This window comes from Notechis scutatus, chromosome 3, assembly GCF_049901735.1.
Source record: "Notechis scutatus isolate UNSWTSFEM ecotype Mainland chromosome 3, rNotScu1.2, whole genome shotgun sequence".
NCBI lineage: Eukaryota > Metazoa > Chordata > Lepidosauria > Squamata > Elapidae > Notechis > Notechis scutatus.
In genome coordinates, this window is record NC_142011.1 from 99,564,778 (window position 1) to 99,583,343 (window position 18,566).

An 18,566-nucleotide genomic window follows, 5' to 3' on the forward strand; every position below is an offset into this window, starting at 1 on the left:
CCAGTGTTATTACTGGTTTGGTGACTATGTTTTGCTTGCTTTCATCACTGGAGGCTTTTAAGAAGAGACTGGATAGTCACTTTGAAATGGTATAAGGTATCCTGCTTGAGCAAGGCATTGAACTAGAAGACCTCCAAGATCCCTTCCAACTCTATTATTCTGAATAATAGAAGAGCATCTTTCTGTTTTTTTTTTCTTTACAACAGGTCTGTTGAGTTGTGGGAGGTTAGTCTGAGAAAAAGAATGACCAGTTTAAAATTACAAGTGAGTTTCTGTTGCTAGTTACAAGTTTAAATTTCCTAGTGTTCAATATTAAACCACACCTCATTTGCTTAATTCTACCTAATTAGCATAGCTGGTATGAATCTTGCAGATGCACTCAAGATGAGATGGGAGAAAGAGTTATTTTCCACATTGTTGCAATGAATAAACACAAAAAAATGTTTTGTTTGGAGGAACTAAGAAAACCATTTCAAATTATTGTGACACGGCTATCTAAAATTCATGATGGGAAGACCTTGGGAGAACCTGTCTCAGAAGAAAGATTATAGGTAGAACTTTTCAGAAGAAGAAACACAAATTTGCATAAATTGGGTATAGTGTCTGGTGTATGACAGGTGCCAGTTATTATTTAATTTACAATTAAATTAATAAACATATGAGGGAACATCTATATTGCAGGATATAAAGATTAGGTTTTGTTTAAAGTCTCTTATAAATGATAGCACACTCTTTGTGTTTTGAGTACAAAAAGATCCATTAGTTATTGCTCATTTATCTGCCTTACTAAACGCTCATATTCTAATCTACTCGAGACATTTATCTAACTTTAAATGTCTAGCTATCATGTTCGCTGCATGCAGGTCATTAAAACATCATGCAAATGGGGCATTACTGCTGGCAAAGTAGCATTTGGAGACCAAAAGTAATGACATTTGAGTGGCAGTAAAACATTTATTAGCAAAGCAACTGGAAGAGAAGCTGGATTGCAATATATGATTTATAGTTTAAAATATAAGATCAACGTCTTCTTTGTGATACAAATGTTCTAAATATCTTTGGTCAGTTTGAATTAATGATGGGTCATGCCTGAAGCATGACCTACATAATGAGAGACAAGAAGGGCACTGTAGGGTTCTATTTCAGAAAAGATTACTTCTGCATAACACTTGCAAAATTAAGAGAACACATTAACTGCAATTATGGGACAAGCCAAATGACACCAAGACTGTAATCCAGTGATTTATCCATTTTTCATTTTTGTTTTGGCTTTAATTGCAAAACAAGAGAGAGTAGATCCAGATTAAGATTTTTCCATGTATGTTAAGTCATCTAATAGTTTTTGTCCTCTTTGATATGCTTTTAAATACCCACTGTGATCACTTTGTAAAAGTCCATTGGGACCAGTTGAGTTATTTAATATCCTTTATGGATTTCTGTATGTGGTTTTTGGTTTGTTTTCATACGTTTCCCCCCTAAAAAAGAACAGAGGTTGAAGAGAAGGATTAAATTTGCTCTAGTTCAGTGGTTCCAATTCAGATCTTGTTCTCATTTGACTTGTTCTGAAGTTAAATAGCATAACCTGGATTAATTAAACATAATAATGTCAATTAATTACTATCTTGAAGTGGACATAACTCTCCTTGTGTGTACATGCATGTCCAGCAGGGGGCTCAAATATTCTGGAGATCTTTCAACAATTCTATCAGGCAGAACCCCTGTAATGTTGACAATAATCCTGGAAACACCAAGGGAAGGAATTTCCTTGTGATGTCATCCCATGGAATTTAATTGAACTATTGGAAACCAAGAAAACTTCATACAATAAAATCTAGGTAATTGCACAATTTCACTGACATTCCAGTCACTAAATAAGCACAATGATGCCAAGCTCCATCCTTGAGAACATCTTTGCAATTCTCTTTTCCTTTTAAATAATTTTGAGGGAAAACTGATCTAAATCAGACTGAATAAGAATAGGTAAGAGGAAAAATAGAGATGAATGCAAATGATAAAAGCAGTGGAAATCCAAGACACATAGAGATGGGGTGCTTACAATATGATATGTTTATTTGTGCAATAAAATTTACTATTGAATTAGGAATTCTGCCTTTGAGTAAAGTAATTCCTCAGGGAAAGAGAGCACTGATTTAAGGAGTTGTGCTACTAAATTTTCTTTCACATTGGTAAAATCAAATCACTCATCTTTTCCTTTCCAGACATAAGGAATAAAAGTAAGACAGCACCAAGAAATTCTATTTAACCTTCTGTTCAATGTATTCAGTGCTTATTCAAGTATTTATGCAAATTGTTTTGAATGATAGTGCAGAAAGAAAAAGGATTTAGGATTTTGCTTTTTCAGTATTTGTAGCAAATTGGAGAATTGCTATCCTTTATATTGGATGTGCCTATTTGTGGGTGTATTAAAAATGTAATCAGCAATTTTCCAAATCTGAATGTTGCAAACTACATTTCAATCTTTCTAATAGATAGATTGGTTCTTATAACATCCATACTTTTTCCATCCATTTGTGTTTATAAGCCTAGACCTTTGGACTTCATCCAGTTGAACTATAAAATAAAGCTTTTGAACCTTTTTTTTTTTTTTTCATGTCAGAGTGCTCTTGGAATCAGGAAGGGAATGAGCAAGAGATAAATTGGGTGCTGATTAAAGTACAGAGGCAGTGATTCAATTTAGAGCGAGCTACAAATAAATCTTAAAATAAATCTAAGCAATAAGGATGCAAGAGGTCACCAAAGAATAGGTGAATTAATTCTAAAAGCAATATCTAGAAGACTTTAAACATGAGTCACAAGCACTTTTTCTTGGATTGATAAGTAGCAACTTTACAGTAATTCTACAGAGCAGCACAGCGGGGGTGGGGGGGGTGGGGGGGAATCACAGTTTCATGAGAGAATATTCCAGAAATGAAAAATGCTATCATAGAAAAGACATACCAGAAGATGGTAATGGCAACCATTTGTATATTGCATGAATATTTTCCTTATTTTATATTACATTTTTGTTATTGAAGTTTTAAAATGTATTTTTTTTATTCTTATATCTATTTTAGTATCTATAATCCATGGAAAGTTCATGTCTGATTGAAGCAGTAAGTTGCATAAATCAATTTAAAATGATAAAACATTATTCCTAAGAAAATTAAATGGTTCTGTCCAAGAAGACAGCAATCCATTATATCCACTGATAGAGAGAAGAATATTAGTGGCACACAAGCAACAAGGAGACAAATACAAATACATTTTCTTCTCTGATCATTCCTCAAGTTGATAAGAGATATAGTTTTTGTACTTCTCAAATTATATCACAAGTGCGCTGACAGAACTGTGAAGATAATACTCCAAAATAGTTGGCAAAATAAGAGACAATCTTAGGAAAGAAGAAAGTGTTGACCAAGACAGGATAGTCCCACCTTTAGTCTGTCTGGCATAAGAAGAGAAAGAGAAAATTTATATCAGACTTTCCAAATTCTGTTTTATACAGGTAGTCCTTGACTTACAACCATTCATTTAGTGACAATTTGAAGTTATGATGTCACTGAAAAAAGTAACTTACAACCAGTCCTTGCACTTACAATTGACACAGCATCCATACAGCCACTGTCAAACTTCAAAAGCCATTTTTTGCTGTTGCAACTATTATCGCTCCTCAGCTTGCCAACAAACTATGAGGGGAGGGAAGGGGGAGACAGAACTTAGGGTTCAGATATCAAGATGCCAGTTGTGAGAACCAAGGATGTTTCAGCAGGTGTTTATCAGAGCCAGTAAGACTTACAATGATACAATACCAGAAGACTCAATTGGACAATATGACCTGCTCTAATCAAAGGGAGGGAGAACCTGAACTTTGACTCTATGGGTTTGCATGGGAAATGATCAGATCTGTTTTTTTCCTCATCGGTGCCAAATGATATACTCAATAATGTTTAGCATTAAGAGATTGGATCATCATGGCTGTGCTTTCTTTGATTGGGTTCATCAGTCAGAACTTTGACAGTCACATGGCCACAGTTCCAGCACTTAACAACTGACATGTATTTATGATGATTGCAACATCCCTGGATCTTGTGATTGCCATTTGTGGCCTTCCCAGCTGATATCAGGCACAAAGGATCAGGGTCATATATTGAGTTCCACTGCAAAAATGTATTGTCAACCCTATACACAAGAATCTATTCAACTAAAGTTCAGCACTTAAGTTAACACCAGATAAGGACCAACAGAATTCAAGAAAGGTTGGACTTGGACCATGTGTGGCAATTTAACGACTTTAAGTTGATGACATGCTTAACTCAACCTCCATCCCTAGCTCTGCCTGTTCTTCTCCTATAATTGACTTCTAACAAGAAAAGACAATGGGGGAAGGCAGATTCAATTCAAGCCCCTACGTAGGTGGGCGCTATCTGAATTTTGAGGAACTTCATTTCAGAGGGAGAGTGCTGCTACAGAGATGACATACTTCTGAAGTCCTAATAGAAGACATTGTTTAATTAAAGGAACTCAGAGTGGCTGGGTAGCTATTATGGGAGATAAGTGATCCATCAAGTTACCAGGCCCTATGTCATGTAGAAGCAACCAGCATCTTGAATCATACCTGGAAGCAAACTTTGAATCAGTGTAGCTTTCAAGGCAGAGGTGTTATACTGAAGCATACTTTTTAGTGCCTGCACCACTGTATTCTGAACCAGGTGAAGCTTCCAGGTGGTCTTCACAGATGTACAGCACATTGCAGTAGTAAAGCTGTGTGGTGCCTAAGACTTCAATGATTGTCTGAAAGCCCTCCCGATCTAGGAAAAATATCCCCCTTCCAAATTACATCATATACTGATGAGCTTCTCTATAGGAATTAGGTAAGTATAGTGCAAAAATAAGCAGACTCTGTAACTTAATAGAACAAACACTAAGGGAGGAAAAAAAAACTATAATGTAATGTAATTTGCTTGAGGAAACTTACACTGCCCCCCTTCTAAGGTAAGTACTATCATTTCTAAAACAGGTTAACTACAAGGCACTCTACATGCAAGCCTGAAGAAGAGATAATTAACTTCCCACATTTCCTTAATAATAGACTCATTTGTCAATAAAGACCCTAGGATTAGTATGTTATTAGGAAGATTTAGTGCTGAAATTCTGCTCATCCTGCTGAGAAACTGACATTACTGGGGGTTTTTTTTTGCGTAGCAACACAGATTTCTTGACCAATCTCTGCCTCAGCTCAGTGATTGATTTGTGCTAAATAAAAGGTTTAAGAGACATCTTTGTTTCAAAAGTGATTTACAGTTTGGCAGAACATCAGAACAATTTGGCATCCCCAAAGTGATAAAGATACCAAATGCTTGACATGTTCTGTAGATTAGATGTCGTTTCAGTATATTCAAATTTTCAAACAAGTGTTAGTGATAGGCTTTTGTACTATCAATGGATGCATTTTAAAACAAGTTTCTATGCAAGTTATCTTTAAAGGGATACTATTCAAAGGTACTTGTTGAGGTATGATTGCTTGACCAGGATCATTTGGATGAACTGAGTACTCTGAGACACTCAGTGATATGGTTGATCTTGCAAAGAATCTTGGCTATATTATGTATTATGGCAGAACCAAGACTTTTTCTTCCTGTTCCCTGGGGTTTTAAAGAATTTTGGAAGTTGTAATAAGCCTACTTCAGAATGACCACAACAGCTTCAATGTATTTCCCAGATCACAACAGCAGGAAGCAGGGCTTCTGATTTTTAGCAATATATTTGAGAGGAGTTTCAGAGTCAGAAAAAAAGAAGCATTTGTGAGTGATATGTGCACCTCTGATTTAATTTATGAACATCTTTGTTCTAAATTTCATTTTCATCATAATAGACTCAGCAGAATATAATATTCCACTCTTCTTATGGAGGCCCTTCCTATGTGTCTGGAATTAGGACTATCTTGTATGTTCCTTACTTCTCAATACCCTATCTAGATTTCTCTAAGTCTTTTCCAGTCTCTTCAGTCCTGTTTCTTCAAACCAATCCTTTAAGCCAAGTTTCTCAGAACCAAAATTTCTAAATGGATTTTTTTCTTTCTTGGAAAACTGGAATCCAAACTTATTAAATTCTTTTATGATACATTTTTCTCAATATTTTTAAAGAATCTATTTAAATACTTTGGATGCAATAAAGCCTGCAGTTAAACACTGTTACGTTCCATTGATTTTGGCTGGGATAGTTAACCCTGACTTTTTGTATTATTTTCTTATTGAATGCACTCATATCTGATAGTAGCTGATTTGGCTAGATTGACTGTCTTGACCTGGATTTTGTATTGATGTATGGCAGAGGATTAAGCTGAAGGCAAAACAAGCTATAGCTTTCTTCCCATTTCATGTCACAAATTAAATAATGTACTATGTGGATGCATATTTGCACTTTTGATAGCCCTTGTTCATTGGCATCTTTAATTTTAATGAAGTACCAAATATACCAGTTATTTAGTACAAAGAATTAATTTTCCATTATACTTCGCTTTCACAAGCTTCCATAAACTCTCACGTAAATTATCATTTTATTATTAGATGCTTATTCATTTCAGGAAGGTATCTACTGTAAATTAGTCAAACTCTGTCAACATAAATACAGCTGTCCAAATATAATGGATACTTAAGCAATATTTCTGAAGTTTATTCTTCCATGTCAATAACGGTTGTAAAAATTAATATACACTAATCTAAGAATCAGTTCCACTGAAATGAAAAACAAAACACGACTTTATTTTTAAGGATATATTGCATATGTATGTAATATGGTAATACAAAACAAAATACAGAAAATTATTATCCTTCCATTCATTATTTTTAGTCCATCACTGTGGAAAATGTGGAAGACCCAGTTAATGAGGAAGACTGTCTATGAAACATTACCCAACTTGGCAACTTTCAGAAGTGTTGGGAGTGCAGTGCCTAAAGTTGCAAGTATCTCTACTTCAGTAGATTCTCTACTTCAAAAGATCTCAAATTTTTGCAAGTCTTCTGCTCAGGTATGAACATCTATAAAGCAAGCATGAGCCGTGGTGGTGCAGTGGTTAGAATTCAGTACTGCAGGCTACTTCTGTTGACTGCTGGCTGCAAGAAGTTTGACAGTTTATTCTCACCAGCTCAAGGTTGATTTAGCCTTCCATCCTTCCGAGGTCAGTAAAATGAGGACCCAGATTGTTGGGGGCAATATACTGACTCTGCAAACTGCTTAAAGAGGGCTGTAAATCACTGTAAAGTGGTATATAAGTCTAAGTGCTATTGCTATATCTTGTTGATCACTTTCACATAACTCTAAGCTTAGCACAGGCAAAATCGCCATCGCCACTAGTACTACCATCAACAGTAGCAGTTATTTCTTTGACTTCATTGACTTGTAGATTACAAAAAATATAAAATCTTGCTTTCTTAGTAAATGATTGTGCAGAACAGAATCCAAACATTTTGGAACTTGAGATCGACAAGGGCTAGAGAGATGTTCTTTTGTATTATTTGAAAGGTATAGAAATCTGGAATAGACCCATTGAAATTATGGATGCGGTAGGGTGAGGAGCAAAACCTTTACTCCTCTGGAGGACCTGAAGAGGAGTAAAAGGAGAGGGGGAAAAACAGAACCTTCCTCTGGAATTGGTTCTGGTGGTATTCAAAAAGTGGAGCCAATACTATACTTTTTCACACAATGAAATGCACAGATGTTTAACTCAGAATTAGAGTTTTAAAATCAGAATTAAATCAGAGTTAAACAAATGGTTTGTAAGAATTAATAGTATCCTTTTGTTATTACTAACAAAACCATGTCATGACTGTTCTGCTGTACTGAGTTAAATACAGTATACTGAGGAAAATTAGAGTCATTTTTAATTAGTCTTTTAGAATATGGATGTAACAGCAAATGGGATATATTATTATGGTAGGTTACACTCTCCTCTATATCATCATCTGTTCACAACAATGTGAAGTCACAATTGCTGGTTCTTTAGCTACTGTTGGCTTTCATACGCATTGAGTTCTTCTCAAGAATCTAGGATGTCATAACGTATCAGCATAGTATATGTGTAGATCCAATAGTGTGGTCACTTACAGGTAGTCCTCAACTTACAATACAACAGTTCATTTAATGACCATTCAAAGTTACAACGGCACTGAAAAAAATGACTTATGTCCAGTTTTCACACTTACGACTGTAATAACATCCCCACGATCACATGATCAAAATTCAGATGATTGGCAATTGACTCATAATTATGATGGTTGCAGTGGGGTCACATGATCCCCTCTTGCAACCTTCTGGACAAACAAAATCAATGGGGAAGCCAGATTCACTTAACAATAGCTTGACTAATCTAATTACATGGATTCACTTAACAACTGTGCCAAGAAAGGTCATAAAATGGGGCAAACTCATTTAACAAAAGTTTCACATAGCAGCAGAAAGTTTGGACTCAATTGTGGTTATAAGTCAAGGACTGCCTGTATTTATTTATGTTTCATAATTCTAATCTGCCCATTTCCCTCAAGGAGTAGCTCTGGATGGTGTAATTGACAGATGGAAATGTTGTCAATGCACATATTTTCTAAGTGCCTTCCAGGTTTTTTTTTGATATGGCACTCATTATGTTGATAATCACTAGAATCACCATAGCCAGAATAGTCAAACATTCACTTTAAATAACTGTCCTTTGATGGTTCTGATTTATAATAGCAAGTCATAATGGTGCAATTTTCAAATATATTTGAAATATATTACAGTATATTTTTGTCCACCATTGTTAAAAAAAATTCAAAAAAGCTAAACCCTGGTTGCACAGCCCTAGCTAAGTCCTTTTCCCCATTTGTTAACAGATGCCCAGGAACTCTAACATATGACATGGTCCTTGTTGACCCCAGTAAGGACTGATTCCAGTGGCGGGATTCATATTTTTTTTTACTACTGGTTCTGTGGGCGTGGCTTGGTGGGCGTGGCAGGGAAAGGATACTGTAAAATCTCCAGTCAGAGGTGGAATTTGCCAGTTTTCTGAACTACTCAAAATTTCCGCTTCCAGTTCTCCAGAACTGGCTAGAATCTGCTGAATACCACCTCTGACTGATTCCTTGTTATTTTCCTGGTTTTTCACCATTTTAAATGGGTTAGTAGATAGACTTAGTTGGGCTCATCCACTAATATCTTTCTTGCATAGAGGACTCTTGGGGTAGCATAACTTTCAACCTCATTAGAGCATTGAAAGCTCCTCTTCCACGACAAGGGAGTATTATTATTATTATTATATTATTATTATTATATTATGTTATGTTATGTTATGTTATGTTATATTTATTATATTATGACAAGGTGGTATTATATTATTATGAAAGATATGAACTTTGCAATAAAAAGTCTACATTAAGCATGATGGGGAGAGAATAAATAGTTCAACTTATAAATAAGAATATAGCACAGATGCATATATGTTTTACTAGTTACATAATGATTAAAGATAAATAATGGAAGGTAAATGTCCCAGAAGCATTTTTATCTTTTGTTGACAATCAGTAAAAAAAAAAAAAAATCCTATTCCAGTTTATATTCAGAGATTTGGGAAATTATACAGCATTTATAGCAGTTCATACAAAAAAAAAAATGAACTCTTTCTTTCACCTTAAAAAGAATATTGGACACTGTTTATTCATGGTTGGCTAATACAATAATAATTTAAAAAGCCTCAAATTCATATGCTGAACTTTTTATGTATCACATTTTCTGTGCAGCATGTATTCATTTGTGTAATATTGCCTTTTGGAATCTTGATGATAGCAACTCTCTCTGCACCTCACTTATATGCCAAGTTGGGAAAGCTAAGTACTCAGTTCCAAAAATAATTGGCCACTGAAAATCATTATCATTCCATGATGCCACTATGAAGTTAAAGGCTCTCTAAAAAGTCGTGCTGGTTGAATTAGATGAGGAATATCAAGAACGGCAAAAAGTACCTTTTTTTCTATGGGTCACCTAATCCTTTACTGCTGTTGAGCTTGTCTAAAAATGCAATGTTGGTTTAACTTTAAATAAAGAAGCTGTTGCTTCAAAGAAGCAGGAAATGATTTCTTGAGAAGAATAATCATTGAGAAATTTCTCAGTGGGATTTTACATAAATGTATATTGTTTATTTTTCTATAGCATGGCAAGTTATGCTAGTAATAGTTACCAACTCTTTTTACTTATGGTTAATTTGGAATTCCTGTCTGGGGAAAAATCTGAGGAATTTTAAGGAAAGTTCAAAAGTGTCCATTGCTAATTGTAATTTGATCTGATATCTGAAAACACCAGAATAGTTGTTCCTCTAAAATATACCTCTATTGTAATCTCCAGAGTGATTTTCTATCACACACTATCCTAAAAACAAAAACAACCATAGCAGTTAGTGGTAGCACTTTAAAATTTAGTTCAAGCAGCCCCCACCCCCAACTTCAAAAATGTAAGAAATTAAAAGCCAGGAAAAATACAGATGAAATATCTTTCCCTAGCTCTTTCAAGAAATCAGTGTAGATGATGAATGACTTCTAACAAAAAAAAAAAAAGATTGATGGGCAGCGAGAGACATGCTGAAGTGTCTCTGCACAATTTGTTTTAGATGAAGTGATAGGAGCTGAGTTTTTCTTCATTTTAGCCCTTGATTGTATGCCAGTTCTTAACAAAAATTAGTTTCATGTATGCATATATCCTTGCTGCTTAGCTCTTGAGAGTTTAAATAATTGAAGCAGAAAGTTGAAAGGGAGAAAAATGAATCCAGGGTTTTGAATTTAAAGCTCTTTTTATTCCATGCATTAAATAATCCAATTGCTCTTTTTGTATAATGAAGAACAAGGAAGGCAGCAAAATCACAGATGACAATTTGGCAACCTTGATTGTCTGGTATAAAAAGAAAATGATTGGCCAAACTAGAGATACTATAAACACTGGGTTTTCTCTTTGATTTTCCAGTGCTTAAAATGAAATGAATGCATCCTATTGGCTAACTAATACAGTTTGTTTACAAATGATTTTGAATGTCTTTGGGTAGATATCCAATTGCTATAAAGTCATTTTCACAAGTTCTTGTTCTCTTGTGCCATGGCATGGAATGAAAAGTCTTCTCCATTTCAATGGTGATTTTTGTATCAGTTGAATTTTAGGAAGAACTTCTGCCCATCAGAAATAACTTTCACTGGAATCCAATTTTTATACATTTCTAGGCATATTCTGATTCATTTATTTTTAAAAGTTATAGGTTAAACTGAGAAATCTGATCCAGCATTCAAATTACCACTTGGAATGTTGATGGTTATCATACGTGAATATTTGAAGTGCCTTACACCAGTTGTAAGTATTGGGGCTGTAACAATACTGGCCAATTTGTTTGGACATTCAGAGGGTTGTAGATTGAACATGTTCGAAGAAGGGTGTTTTAGAAGAACAACATTACCTTCTGTACTTATACTTGATTCCTCCCCCCTGGAGATTCTAGGAACTTTGTTTTTCCATGACCCCCCTCTCTGCCATCTTCTTTTTGTCCACTATAACAGTGGTCCCCAACCTTTTTTGTACCACAGACCGGTACAATCCACGGACCGATCCACGGACCGGTACTGGCATCAGCACGCACGACCAAGGCAAGGTGAGCCAAGCGACCAGCCAGCCAGCCGTCCCCCGCTTCTCCCCGCCACCTTTCAACTCCTCCTTTGTACCTTCTCGCGGTCGATGGGCTTTTCGGGCTCTTTCTTAATCTCCTCCTGAGTAACGCGAGACTCCACCGCCATTGGGACAGCTCTACGTTCGAAGCCGACCCCCCCTCTTCGATGAAACTAAGGCGCGAGGATTCCTTCAGCACCCAAACGCCGCTTTCCAACCGACGACTGATAAGCTCACCCGGAAGCACTTTCTCAAGTGCCGTCAAAACAAGATGGCAGCGCCCAAGCAAAATAGGTGGCCTGGTACAAAATGATCCACGGCCTGGTACCGGTCCGGGGGCCGGTGGTTGGGGACCACTGCACTATAACTTCTGAAACTATGTACTTTGTGATTTTCCTTGACCATTCTAATTTGATTAACTCAAGAAACAGATTTAACACAAACATCATGTCAGGTTTACCATTTGCACTCCTTATCAAGCACTAAAGGAATCTAGAACCACTGTAAGTGGATTGACCAAAGTTCACCCAAATGTGTAAAGGTAGTCTTTGATTTACTATCATTTGTTTAGTGCCCATTTAAAGTTAGAATGACACTGAAAAAAGTGACTGGTGACCATTTCTTCACCTTTACAATCATTGCAGCATCCCCATGGTTATGGGATCAAAATTCAGATAACTGGTTCATATTTCTGATAGTTGCAGTGTCCTAGAGTCACGTGATCACCTTTTGAGGACTTCTGACAAGTAAATTCAATGGAGGAACCCAGGTTCACTTAACAACCACGATACTATCTATTTTGCAGTAATTAGCTTAGCAAGTAAGGTCATAAAATTGGGCAATGCTCACATAACAGCTGTCTTGCTTAGTAACAAAAATGTTGGGCTCAATTATGAGTTAAGGATTATCTGTAATTGATACTAAACAGCTTCCTTCATTTCAACAATTTTATACACCACTCTTATGAGAGAACAAGAATTAAAACTATACAGTCTGTCCTTGTTGGCAACTGCAATTCAAGCCAGAAAAATGGCCACCAAGTGAAATGGTTGCTAAACAAACATGTGACAGAAAGAGGGAGACTGCAAAGAACACTGGTTGATGCCATCCCTTTTAGACAAAGTTCTCTCATATAGCTGTGCCAATGTTACTGCCACTCTGGCATGCCTCAGGTGCTTGAAATGAGTGCATTGATCAGGAAATGATTTGTTTTACGACCATTTATTATTATTTATAACCATTGTAATTATGAATAGTTACTATCTGAAATAGTGCTAAACAAAGAAAAAATTCTGACAAAATTTTTCTGTTTTTGCCCTGGGGAAGACCTATGCAGTTCTTCAAATTCTACTTCTGTGAATACTTTATTTTATATTATATATCAACATTGATCTGCCTGCCTCTCTTCTCTTATTTCTCATTTCTGGATGTTGTTCTTTCTGTGCATTCTTCTCTGACAGCCTCTTTTTTTCCATTGGACTTGATTTGTAATATCAATCATGAGTTCATTGTTTTTGGTCTTTGTATATTTGCAATGGGTAACAGTTTTTCTTCCAGTGGTCCCAAAGGTGCTTTTCAAAAGGTAATTAGACTTTCTTGTCCAATTGCCTTTTGAAAAGCATATTTGGGACAACCATGACCTGGATGATTGAACATTTCCATAGACATTTTCTTTCAAATGCTGGCCCTGATTGCTTCATCAACAGTCCTGTAGCCCTCTTGTTACTAGATGTCCAGGGATTCCAATATCTATCACAGCTCTTATTTAATGCAGTACTGTTCCAGACTGATCCAGGTTAGATTACATCTAATCTTTAAATTACATCTCACCATATTGTTTATGGGAGAGACACTCTTCATCTGGCTCCTTTGATGAGACCTGTCTAATATGGTTGAGTATCTGGCATAACTCTCAGCATGCAAGCCCCATAATCACATCGAAGTAGTACCCTCACTAGGAGTGGGATAAATTATTATTATTTTCCCATTGGCTAATCTGTAATTTGACTGAACCTGACAGTTTCAACACTTTAAATTCCATTAAAATGAATAGGATTCACCAATGAATTCCCTCTATAGTACCTTTCAAAAGAACATAGATTGCAGACAGCTTAAACTGAAATGATGCCATCTGTGTGTTTAAGCACAGCTCCATCTCTGGGGAACAGGTCATCAACAAAGGAGAAATAAAAGAACAATTTGTTAAAGGCCTAATTATTTTGGAATATCAGGCCAGGATGATTAGCCTGATATAAATAATCAAGGTGGAAGGAGGATACATTTGAAAAAAGGTGTTCATTTTAAAGCATTCACAAATTTCTCACACAATACGAATAGCCTTTTTCCAGACTATATTAAAACATGAGTGCTTATCAAATGCTCACTGTTTCAGAACTCAAAACTATTTTTTGAATATCACAAAGAAGGAGATTCAAAAGTGCTTTTTCAAAAGGCAACTGGACTTTCTTGGTTATTTCCTTAAAAACATTTTACTTCTCATCCAAGAAGCTTCTTCAGTTGGATGAGCAGCAAAAAGTTTTCAAGGGGAAAATAAAGTCCAGTTGTCTTTTGTAAAAGCATCTTTGAGACAACAGTGACTTGGATGATTGAGAATCTCTATAGTCATAAAAAAGGAGAGTTTAAAACAAAATTTACTGAGAGACAAAATGTTCATGCTTAATAACATTATAACTGTTATAACTTAACTTAATAACTGTTATTAAGCAGGTAACCCTTAACAGTAATATAGACATCTTTGAGTTGTTGAAAGTATGGATTTGTGGAACACCAACAAACATTTAGCTCAAGTAAGATGCATTAACCATTTCCTCAGAATATCAAGATTCATTCCCAGTTCTGAAGACCTCCATGCATTGTGTCCTAGCTTTTGAGCTTCTCTATTATCTAAAATGTTTCTTGAATGATGGTATTGTTGTTGTTGTTCCCCCCACTACATTATCAAAAATTCTCAGACATGAAATGAAGGAAAAGTGTGGGATTCTCTCTCCTGTCCTTTTTTAGCCTATGCTGATACTGACTGTAGGCTAAGAAAGAAGGGGGTTGGGTTATGCTCCTTGACTCTCTTGTCTATCGACAAAAGTGTGCTTCTATATGTGTGTGCCATAGATGCTTGAATTCTAACAACGTAAGCTCAACAATAAACAAAAGGATTTCCTCTAATAAAAGAAAATATTTGTAGCTCAGAAATGATGGATCCTTGGTGCTCTCTTTCATTACCCAAACTAGATAACATCATCAGAGCTAGTCAACTTACACTGACGATGTTACCTAGTTTGCAAAGAAACATTTGCAAAAAAAAAAAAAAAAACAGACAAGTAAGCTCAGAGAGCACCAAACATTTCCTTCATTTGACAGAATAGAAGCAGCAGAAGCAGAGTGAGGAAACAATTAGGTATAAAAGCAACTGTAGCAGGACCCCTACTTCAAAATAGTTGCAACCTATATATAAAGTCATTTCATTAACATTATTTTGTTCTGAGTAATTTAGATTTAAGAAAGAAAATAAACATTAAAATATTTTCTTCCAGCAGTAACATATTTATTATCTTTTTATTTCCAAATAACTAACCTAATGTAAGTCTAGTGAATATATTTTACATGTGATTAGGGAGTCAGTTTGGTGTAGTATTTAAGGTATGAGGCTAAAAAATGGGAACACCATGACTTCCAGTCCTACCTGGACATAAAGCCAATTGGGTGATCTTGGACCAGTCATTCAAGGCAAAGGCAAAACACTTTGGACCAGGTCCTCTTTCTTCTCCTAATTTTATGTTGCTTGAGAGCTGATAAAATCAATATAATTTTATAGGCAAAATCCCCCTGAAATAAAATTATGAAACTTAGATTTTATTCATCTGAGGTGTACTCAGTCTCAATCACTATTGGGGTGGGGTTGTTCCTTTATATCCTGACAAATGCCTACACAGGTCTTGCAGTTTTCTTTTCCAAAATTGGTCCAAAGTGATTTGCCTTTGCCTTGACTGGTCCAAGGTCATCCAATTGACTTTATGTCCAGGTAGGACTGGAAGTCATGGTGTTCCCATTTTTAGCTTCACACCTTAAACACTACACCAAACTGGCTTCCTAATCACATTTAAAATATATATTCACTAGACTTACATTAGGTTGGTTATTTGGAAATAAAAAGATAATAAAATATGTTAACGCTGGTAGAAAACATTTGAATGCTTATTTTCTTTCCTAAATCTAAATTACTCAGAACAAAATAATGTCAATGAAATGACTTCCAACTAGATTCTTCTTACCTTCTATTCCTAATGCAGTGAGAGAAGACCAAGTTGCATTCATTGTCAATACTATTACAAGCCCAGCCTAATTGGTTCTCCCATTAAAATAACCAAAATCACAGAAACACTGCTCTTCTTAAAATTTTAATTGCATAGGATCCAACATTATGCCAGGAACTATACACAGAGGCATATTTTTCCTCTCTTCAATCATTTTGCAAAATGTTAGCAAGCTGTTGAAATGATCTTCATTTGATCCTCATCACATAAGATCTGAATGCTTGAACAGGGCTTATATATTTCTTTGTTCATTATAGATTTTCTTCTCAACTATGGATTTTCTTCTTGGGGCAGGCAAATCAATACATTTTATTCTGTCTGAAGTTTTTTGCTCAACTTCCTGCTCTCTGGAGATTTTTTTTCCTTTGAAACATTCTTGTATTATCCTTTACCCTGTTGTGATGTTTATTTTGGTTGATTTAGTATCAGTTTTCCATGCGTACTGTCAACAAAAGGTACAAACTATTAAGCACAAACTTCCAACCAATACTTCCTGAGTTTTGTTGAAATCTAGAATATCTTACTTCAGATGCCCCTTCTTTCTTTACTTGTCAACACTAGAAGACTGGAATGTTTATGACAGATTGTCTCAGAAAATGCTGGCAGAGTTTCCAGATCTAGACCCCAGGAGATCTTTATTACCTCAGGATTAGCTTTCCTCCTCCTGTTGGGTTTGAGACAATTGTCTCAGTCTTCAAATCTCAAAAGGTAAATTTATGTATGCCAGCAATGTGTATTCATGTTTAATAAATTTGAGCATTCGGAGACCAGCTGTACAACTCTCTCAGTAACAAGTCTCCATATTTGCATTCACTTTTCTTGGCAGCTCATGAGATTTTGAATATAGCAAAACTGTCAGAGCAAGATGTAAAGCATATTTATTTTGTTTAGCAGTTAGTGGGGTTGGAAAGGAAATGTTGTTCAATTAAAATTTCCAATTTCTGGAGGGTACTTGGATAAGGAAAAATAGGCTCTGACTTAACAAAACTGATCGATTGGCTGTCAAGTCTTCTTGAAAGGTGCTGTCTTCCAGCTTGAATATTGCAGGTAGTCATGGGCAAACCATGAACACCTTCCATCTCCATATTCTGTAAATATTAGCAATTTTTATGAGAAGAATTCTATTCTATAGGAGCCATGTTAGCCCAGGGGTTAGAATGCAGTACTGTAGACTAACTCTGCCAAGAGTTTGATCCTCACTGGCTCAAGATTGACTCCACCTTCCATCCTTCCAAGGTTGGTAAAATGAGAACCCAGATTGTTGGGAGCAATATGCTGACATTGTAAACAGAGAGTACTGAAAAGCACTATGGAGCAGTATATAAGTCTAAGTGCTATAGCTATTGCTATTCTTGTATACTAAATCTCAGTTGTATTTGCCACTGTTCTCATCCCTTCTATCCCAAGATTTACAAAAGGTGTGTGGCATGGAAATTGCAAAAGGTGTGTGGCATGGAAATTGTAGCATGTGCCTTACTGCTGGCTTTATCCAGGAATGGATACAAAAAGTCTATGTTACTTAAGGAGAGGGGGAAAACATGCAGTTGATGGTCATTATCCTTTTCAGATGAACTGATTACAATAAAGAATCTTAATCATTTTTCAAGCAGCTTTCTATTAGACAAAATGGCAGCTGCATGTTTTCCAGTGCTGACAACAAACAAATCATTCTTTAACACCAAATGATATATAATGAACAAATTAACATGCAGAACTTGCTGCAACAACTAAGAGACTAATTTATGGTTTGCCTAATAAATTATAATATAGAAAAGAGTAATGGCATTCAATGGCTCACTATGATACCCAACTCACACTGACAATTCAAATTTATATCTTAGGGGTTATAAGGAAGCAGTAAATATACTTGGGCACACTTGTATTTTTGAGCAAATTCAAACTAGAGTCCCTAAACTTTGCAGTCAAAATCCCTGATTGCTGTTTTTTTTTTTCAGTTTCAATCAAAGAAAATATGTTTCATTTCTTTATTCAAATCACATCATTTCAGAAAGTGTTAAAAATATATGTTTTCCCAGGACAATCTTGTGTAGATTTGTGAATGGTACAATCTTTACTGTTTAGAAGGTCAGACTAAATATGAGTGATTTCCCTTTTTTTGGAAAGTATATCTATCAAGATAAGTGAATAATGCAAACCCAATAGATACAAAGATATAAAATGATAACTACCTTCCCCAATTACTTTAGTTTAATCATGTTTGTTACTTTTTAAGAGATGTTAAGCCCACATTCATGTACTATGTGGTCAAATATCTACTGTATACTATCATACAATTGCATGAAACCATTACAGTAGTTTTTAAGTTAAGACTGTAATGGAGCTTGCCGCTAAGTGATTGGTTGTAAGTCAAGGACTACCTGTAATTAGATATGCCATTGTCACATTGTCATCCCCCACATTACAAATTGTTTTAAATTAGCAGAGCTGGTGAAGGACCATAATAAAAAATATTTTATTTGGTCATGTGGAGATATAGTAGACAGCCTGCTCTTTTGAAATACATAGAACAGTTTAACCTATCTTGTTATTCAATATATTTATTTGAAAGCT